Source organism: Polypterus senegalus, chromosome 14 (genome assembly GCF_016835505.1).
Source record: "Polypterus senegalus isolate Bchr_013 chromosome 14, ASM1683550v1, whole genome shotgun sequence".
Classification (NCBI taxonomy): domain Eukaryota; kingdom Metazoa; phylum Chordata; class Cladistia; order Polypteriformes; family Polypteridae; genus Polypterus; species Polypterus senegalus.
This window is the reverse complement of record NC_053167.1, coordinates 125,120,312-125,129,539: the sequence shown is the minus strand read 5'-3', so window position 1 is coordinate 125,129,539 and position 9,228 is coordinate 125,120,312.

The following is a 9,228-nucleotide window of genomic DNA, read 5'->3' as shown; positions in this document are numbered from 1 at the left end:
CTTAAAAAGTAAATTACATTTTAAGATATCTGAAATTCATTTTGAAGATCTATCTACTGTAAATGTTAATTCGGCTCGCCATACCCCTATACCTTCATGCGCAGGTATCTATTAGCATGTGAACATTTGAAGTTTTGTATGTTTACAGATTCCTCGCTGATTTTTTTTTTTTTTTTGCTAATTTCTGATTCTTTTTCATCAGCTTTTTCGAAAAAAAAAATTAAAATTCACAATAAACAAAACATGCCGGCAATTATGTTTTCTTTAAAAGGCAATTGATCTTTTTTTAAAAATGTATTGGAAAAGCTCCCCGATTTCAGACATCCCCAGTGTGTTGATTTTTGTCCTGACTTTCTCCTAAATTACTGCTGTCAGCTCAGTAGCAAACACGCCCCCATCCCACCTCAAACACACACACAACACAACACAACACACTTACCACATGTAGTAACTGACATAAAATGGTCTGCCTTGGTGTTGTAGAAGGCTAAAGGCTAAACTGTCATTTACATTGATTTTATGTGTCCATGTCATTTTTGTTTTACTTTGTGCTGAATGTTATGGTATTGCACATATCTTATTTTTATATTTTCATAAAATATGATTTTGCAGTAAAGTTGCACTGTTTCTATTCGTGGATTTTTCCCATTTTCTTTTTCCGGTGGTGGTGTGTTGTCTAAGGGTGCCTTCCATTATCTCAGTGGACTTGCATGTTAAGAAAATGTGGCCCGTCTGGGCCGATCCCTGAGGCTCTCTGCATAGAAAGTGGGGATTCACCAATAGGACTTGGCGGGATCGAGGTGGGTGTGTCAGCGCTAGCCAATGAGATTTATGATGCCCAGTATCTCCTTTTCATCTTTTCTCGTATCAAGCATGGAGCTGATTAGTCGACCAATATCCCACTGCGGTCCTGCTGAACAGTAAACTCTCTTGTTAGTCGGGTCAAACTCCTTTTTAGTTCTGAATTATTCTGTTATTTTGTGACCACAATTCTGAGCACCCAGGACTGGTCCTCCTTCCTACACTCCACACTGCATGCTATCCCACAAAGCGATGTTGGGACATTCTAGATAGAGCAGCTTCCTGCCGACAGGCTGTGTACGTTATGCGTCACCATTGATGTAAAAGCCTCTTTGTTTGCCTTAATTGAAATGCCATTTCTTTTTTTTATCATGACAAGAGTTTAAATAAAGCTGCCTTTTACTGGCCTTCATGACTCTCTCAGGGACCTTTGTGTTTCTTCATTGTAACACACATAACTGCCTTGCAGTGCCATTCACACACACTTATCTGCTTGGAAAGTTTTACTGTGGCACACGGCCCTAAGTACGCAAGATAATTAATTGAATAAGGGGAAGGCAAATTTAATTCGGGGACAAAATGAAAAAAAGAGCTGTCTGAGGGTCCATTACGTTGTATTCAAACAGTCTTTTTTGTTTTTTCCTTTTAATGTTTCTGCTCTGTGCCCAATGCAGCCAGGATATGACAGATGAGTTTGTCTGTCCATAAGCGCAGTGACAAGTCAAACGTTTTACATGCAATTGCCAGGTCTGGGTGGTCTTTATGTCCTCCCTGTGGGTGTCTGTCCAGTTTTTTCCCACATCCCACTCACATAAGAGAGAGAGGTTAGGAGCACGCACAGATAGTGCATTGCCGCACCCACCACACGACAAACCAACTCAATTTACAGATTAGGACCCGAGTGCAGCCAAGCAATGGGTGATACCTCAGCACCACACTAGTTCAGATGGAGTGGAACAGTGTGAGGTTTTTTATGGTGGCTGGAGTGCCAGTTGCACACATAAGGTTAACTGGAAACTCTAAATTGGTGTGTATATGGATTTGTCTTTTCCTGCCTTGCACCTAATGCTGCAGAATAGGCTCAAGCTCCCTGTGACCCTGAACTGGATCAAGCAGGTTTGAGAATGTTATTCTGTGATGGGGATTCTTCAAAAACTGATTATAAGTCGGTAATCCATTAACATTGGAGCAGCCGGGCATGGCTTCTTGGTGCTATATATATAGATAGATAGATAGATAGATAGATATGTTTTGTGGAAAGACAGCCCCCGGATATAGACACCAGAATGTCCAAAACACAGTCCTTTATTCACACTTAGCACCACAATGCCTTGTTGCCAACACTTTCTCCTTCTCTTTCTGTCCCTGTCTCAGTCTCTGACCTCCTCTCCTCTCCTCTCCCCTCCTCACAAGCTCCTTCGCCTTCCTCCCAACTCCGGCTCTTCTACTGGAGGGAGGAGGCCCCCTTTATAATGACCCAGATGGGCTCCAGGTGTTCCACCTGACGACACTTCCTGGTGTAGCGGAAGTGTCAGGAGAGCACCCGGAAGCTCCAATGACCCACTGCCTTTTTCGTATGCTAATCCTCTTTTCGTACCACCTGGGCTACCGCCCTCCTGCAGTGAATCATACGGTAAGTACCTTTGCGTTTCAAAAATGTTTTGTCGTCGGATGCTATTGAGGAAGGGAGAAAATCAAAAAGAAATTTATTTGTACATTTTGCCCTTTCGTCTCCACGTCAATCATCACCCCATAGGGAGGGCAGAGGTGGGTGGAAGGGGTGGGAAGAACATGAAAATGCAATCTTCGACACGTTAATCCTCTCCTTTGACCAGGGAAGAAGGGGCTGTATTGTGGCCGGACAGGCTGTACATTATCACGTGAAAAACTCTGCGCCCTCTTCCTCGGTGACCTGTTAACCTTTACCTGCACTGACACTTTTGCCTTCGGAAGGGTCGTGCGGGTGTCTGTTCGTGTCACTGTGTTCTTGTGGGCCCATGTTTGTAGTGTGAGTGATGGGAAGGAAACGGTCATTTGATTTAGCATTCAAACTCCGTGCGGTAACATACGCAAAAGAAAATTCAGGTGAAAAAGCTGCATGACATTTTGGGGTGGATCCAAAACGTATCCGAGAATGGCGCAAGCAGATAACTGATATTGAGAAAACGGCGTCAGAAAAAGGTTCCGGAAGTAAACGATTGCCTGGTGGAGGAGCTAAGAAAGTGAGCGAATACTTAGATGAACTGGTGTTAACATGGATTATTGAACAAAGACTGAAAGGTGCGCGTGTCTCCAGGAAAATGGTTCTCACGAAAGCGAAGAGGATTTTTGATACGGGGATTGATGATGCTTCAAAAGGAAAAGAAACGTTCGTAGCCAGTGCTGGCTGGCTTGACAAATTTATGAAATGCCATCATTTATTGCTCAGTCGGAAGACATCACTGGCGCAGAAGGATCCAGAACAAGTTATTGACAAGCTTGTCTCTTTTGTCTCTTTTGTAATGTGGGTTGCCAATCAGCAAACTGCAGATGGAGTTAAGGACGGCAAAATCATTGGAATGGACAAGACATCTGCTTGGTTCGACATGCCTGGCTCTACAACACTCAAACCAACTGACAATAGGAGTGTTACATTAAAAACTTCTGGTAACGAGAAATCTCATTTCACTGTCACATTGGCAGCGAAAGCAGATGGCATAAAATTGAAGCCGTTTATTGTATTTCGGGGCGCAAAGCGAGAAGTGGCAAGGCTACAGGATGTCCAAGAAGCTGTGGTAGCGACCTCAACAAACGGATGGATGAATCAGGAATTAACAATAATGTGGTTACAGAACGTTTGCGGTGTTTTCTGTTTTCGAAAGAGACTTCTTGTCTGGGACACTTACCTCTGCCACATCAGTGAGGAAACAAAACATGAACTGAAGAAATATAAAATGTCAACGGAAGTTATCCCTGGTGGTTGCACCAAGTACGTCCAACCTGCTGATGTTGTTTGGAACAAGCCCCTCAAAGACAAGCTTCGAGAGTTGTATGATAATTGGATGGCAGGGGAAGAAGATAAGGGGTTTTCAGCTGGTGGAAATTTGAAAGCGCTGGCACTACGTTTGTTAGTAACATGGATAATATCAGCTTGGCAAGAAATCACCCCAGAAATGATAAGAAAATCCTTCAAGGATTGTGGAATCATCAATGCATGAGATGGATCTGAGGATAATCTTATCCACTGCTTTAAGGAGGGCCAGCCATGCCATGCTGGGAGTGCAAAACTGATTACTGCATGACAACAAGCAATGGGAGTACCTGTATTGCCATCACCAAAAGAGGAAGATGAAGAAGAACTCGCAAATAACGAAGCAATCATTACCGATTCAGACGACGAGTAGATGGTAAGCACTGTACTTTACTGTATCTTATCCAATCTCATGTTGTAACGTATATGTATATGCATGAGTTTGGAGCTTATTGCATTTCCTTGTTTTCCACAGGGGACTTGTCAGGCTGATGAGTGCTTTCGTGTGAAATTCGGACTGGTGCAGGCCAGTGCTGGCGGCATTATTGGCAAGAAAGTTCAGTAGATGTGTACCGTACCTGTTTTTCATTCTTACGGTAATACCGTATACTGCTTTAATAAGACCGTACTGCTGTACTGATAATTTAATTAAATCCTGAAATGATTATCCGGTGTTGTTGCCTACATTTTGTGGCCGTAAATACGGTACCATACCGTTTTTTACTCCCAAATGATCCCCGTTTATACATCACCAATCGGTCTGCGAGGCGAATAATAGCCGGTGTCCATCAACCGCCGGTCTCTTTTAAACGCCGGGCCGTAAGAATAATTTTTTGAATCAACGCCGGGGCTACTATTGGAAGATATACGATATATATATATACATATATATATATATATATATATATATATATATATATATATATATATATATATATATTTAAGCTCTTTTATTCATAATGGATGAAGAAGCTGTAAATAGATGCCCAAACCTGCACCTCCTCACTTTTTCCTCAACCTCTTATCCCCGCAGTCCTTCATCTCGGCCCCAATGGCGTCAGCTAGTCCTCTGTTCACCCTCGGAATAGTAACCCATGAAAATTTTATACAGTGCCCTCCATAATGTATGGGACAAAGAAACATATTTCCTTGATTTACCCCTCAGGTGCACAATTTAAAATCACACATTAAATATTTCATTTAAGGGTCTGTGCATGTGTTTCACTCACACCATGCAGAAATGACAACACTTTTCATACATGGTCCCCGCAATGTTGGGGGCAGTTGGCATCCCAGGTGGGTTTCATTGCTTCATAAGATACCATGGCTTGCTTCTAACCGATTTGATTCTGTAGTTGCCATTGATCAACATGAGAATAAGAATAAAACCAATCAAGACATTAGTCAAACCTTAGGATGACCAAAATCAACTGTCTGGAATATCACTCGCGTGTGTGTGTCTCTCTCTCGTGTGTGTGCGTGTGTGTGTGTGTGTGCGTGTGTGTGTGTGTGTGTGTGTGTGTGTGTGTGTGTGTGTGTGTGTGTGTGTGTCTCTCTCTCGCGCGTGTCTTTGTGTCTCTTTCTTGCTTGCTCTCTGCACAGGGAATGCACAGGGAGAGAGTGAACAGGTGCAGAAATCATCGGCGCGCACAACCCAAAAGGGAAATTGGCTTGTTCGTATACCAAGTGTGTGGTCGTGAACAGATGCAAAAGTTTGGTGAACTTTTTGGTCATAACCCGATCTGTACGTGTTCAGAGACGTTTGTGAACCGAGGTTCCACTGTATGTGTCATGATTACTCATGAACTACTGGGCCATATCCTTAATCTCGGTTTTAATTGAAAGCTTAGCACCTGGTCTGTTCTGAAAATTCAAAAAAAATATTTAGGTAGCGGCAACCTGGTGACTATGACCTGTGTCACAAGCCGTCTACTAAAGCAGTTGGCACGCTAGTAGTTTGGGACCGACCATGACTGAGGGGGTAATAAGAGAGGCACAAGAGAGGCAGATGTTAAAAAAAAGGTCATTTTATTATTCCACGATAGAGAAAAAAAATGAAAAATGAGAAGATGAAAAATAGAAATTGTAAAACACAGAGGCTCTTACCCTAATAACAACAACAACAACATTTCTTTCTATAGCACATTTTCATCCAAATGATGTACCTCAAAGTACTTTACAGGATGAAGAAAGAGAAAAAAGACAAAATAAATAAGAAAATAGAATTAGGGAACACTAATCAACATAGAATAAAAGTAAGGTCTGATGGCCAGGAGGTCACATAAAAAAAAAAAAAACTCCAGAGGGCTGCAGAAAAAAAACAAAATCTGCAGGGGTTCCGAGGCCACAAGACCACCCAGCTCCCACTAGGCAGTCTACCTAACATCAATGATCTCAATCAGTCCTCATGGTTTTCAGGCTACATGTGGAAGAATTAAACTTGTACTCCCAGACAGCATCCATAATGTGGAGATCAGGTCTCTCTGGCAACCATACCGTCTGGTGCAGGAGCCCCTATTCGGGGTCCTTATCAAGCTGCTGCCTGAAGCTGGGGCAAATATGACACCTTCCTGATGGTATTGCATGACAGATCAGCATTTGCCTGTACTTCTCAGCAGTCAGGGGGTCATTAATTTTGATCAAATCACCAACTCCATTTGCCAAAATGCAGATCCATATCTGCAGGGAGCCTTCACCTTTGCCAGCAGACCTTGACTTAGCATTCTACCTAACATCAATGACCTCAATCAGTCCTCATGGTATTCAGGCTTCAGGTGGAAGAATTTGATGATGACGGTCACGTGGACTTCTGGCCTTTAATCCATCAATGTAGGGACAGCATGGTGCTTTGATCAGGTGATGATGGCGCAGATTGTCACCACAGAAAACCAGAAAAAGAATATACAGTTAGGTCCATAAATATTTGGAGAGAGACTACTTTTTTCTCATTTTGGTTCTGTACATTACCACAATGAATTTTAAATGAAACAAATCAGATGCAGTTGAAGTGCAGACTTTCAGCTTTAATTCAGTGGGTTGAAAAAAACGATTGCATAAAAATGTGAGGCAACTAAAGCATTTTTTTAACACAATCCCTTCATTTAATTTGCTCAAAAGTAATTAGACAATTGACTCAAATGCTGTTTCATGGGCAAGTCCGTCGTAATGTCATTATCAATTCAGCAGATAAAAGACCTGGAGTTGATTTGAGGTGTGGTGATTGCATGTGGAAGATTTTGCTGTGAACAGACAACATGCGGTCAAAGGAGCTCTCCATGCAGGTGAAAGAAGCCATCCTTAGGCTGAAAAAACAGAAAAAAACAGCTGAGAAATTGCTACAATATTACAAGTGGCAAAATCTACAGTTTGGTACATCCTGAGAAAGAAAGCAAGCACTGGTGAACTCAGCAACGCAGAAAGACCTGGACATCCACGGAAGACAACAGTGGTGGATGATCGCAGAATCATTTCCATGGTTAAGAGAAACCCCTTCACAACAGCCAACCAAGTGAACAACACTCTCCAGGGGGTCGGCATATCGATATCCAAGTCTACCATAAAGAGAAGACTGCATGAAAGTAAATACAGAGGGTGCACTGTGAGGTGCAAACCACTCATAAGCCTCAAGAATAGAAAGGCTAGATTGGACTTTACTAAAGAACATCTAAAAAAGCCAGCACAGTTCTGGAAAAACATTCTTTGACAGATGAAACCAAGATCAACCTCAACCAGAATGATGGCAAAGTATGGAGAGGGCGTGGAACAGCTCATTATCCAAAGCATACCACATCATCTGTAAAACACGGTGGAGTCAGGCAGTGTGATGGCTTGGGCGTGCATGGCTGCCAGTGGCACTGGGACACGAGTGTTTATTGATGAGGTGACACAGGACAGTAGCAGCCAAATGAATTCTGAGGTGTTCAGAGACATACTGTCTGCTCAAATCCAGCTAAATGACGTCAAATTGATTGGGCTGTGTTTCATGATACAGATGGACAATGACCCAAAACATACAGCCAAAGCGACCCAGGAGTTTATTAAAGCAAAGAAGTGAAAAATTCTTGAATGGCCAAGTCAGCCACCTGATCTTAACCCAGATGAGCATTCATTTCACTTGTTGAAGACTAAACTTCGGACAGAAAGGCCCACAAACAAACAGCAACTGAAAGCTGCTGCAGTAAAGGCCTGGCAGAGCATTAAAAAGGAGGAAACCCAGCATCTGGTGATGTCCATGAGTTCAAGACTTCAGGCTGGCATTGCCAGCAAAGGGTTTTCAACCAAGTATTAGTAATGAACATTTTATTTCCAGTTACTTAATTTGTCCAATTACTTTTGAGCCCCTGAAATAAAGGGATTGTGTTCAAAAAATACTTTAGTTGCCTCACATTTTTATGCAATCTTTTTGTTCAACCCACTGAATTAAAGCTGAAAGTCTGCACTTCAACTGCATCTGATTTGTTTCATTTAAAATTCATTGTGGTAATGTACAGAACCAAAATGAGAAAAAAGTTGTCTCTGTCCAAATATTTATGGACCTAACTGTATATACAATATACATGCAGTCACTTCTAGTCCATGTAAGGCAGGGGTGTTGAATTTCCGGGCCTGGAGGGCCGCAGTGGCCGCAGGTTTTCATTCTAACCCTTTTCCTAATAAGTGAGTAGTTTTCACGGCTAATTAACTCCTTTCCCCTTCATTTCAATCGCCCTGTTTTTAAGGATTCAGTCCTCTGAATTGATTTATTTCTTCATTAAATGAGAGCCAAACAGAAATGAGACTTGAAACGAGCCAACAGATGACCAGCTAAACTGGGATTTCAAACTCCAACCAATTTCACTCCAACCAGTCTCTTAATGAGAAGCTGATTCTTGCTGTTAATTAAGCCCGTTATTTAATTCCATGGCTTGTTGCTGCTCTCATTCTGCCTTAGCAGACATTTCCAGAACTGTTGATTTTTCTGTTTTTTCTAAGAACACCATCAAAATGTTTTGCTGACCTGCTAGATCAACCTTACAGAGACCTTCACCTTTCTTTATTTTCAGATATTGTGTGATGGGCACAGGTGAGCTGGTCATGTGGCGGCTCGTTTTGTGTCTCATTTTTGTTTGGCTCAGGTTAATTACAACTAAAGCAAAAGAAGTTAATTAGCAGTAAAAATGGCTCACTGATGAAGAAGATGGTTAGAATTAAAACATGCAGCCACTGCCACCCTCGAGGACCAGAGTTCGACACCCGTGATGTAAGGGCATAGGCAGCCTTCCAAAATAAAACAAAAGTGGACTCAGCCCAGGTCATAAATACAACTCCTCAAAAAAAATAAAATTTTAGTAGCCGTTTTTGGTCCTCAGGAGCCTAACACACTCCTTAATGTCAACCAGCAGCTCAGCCACCGGGCACCTCTTAGTCTGGCATACCTC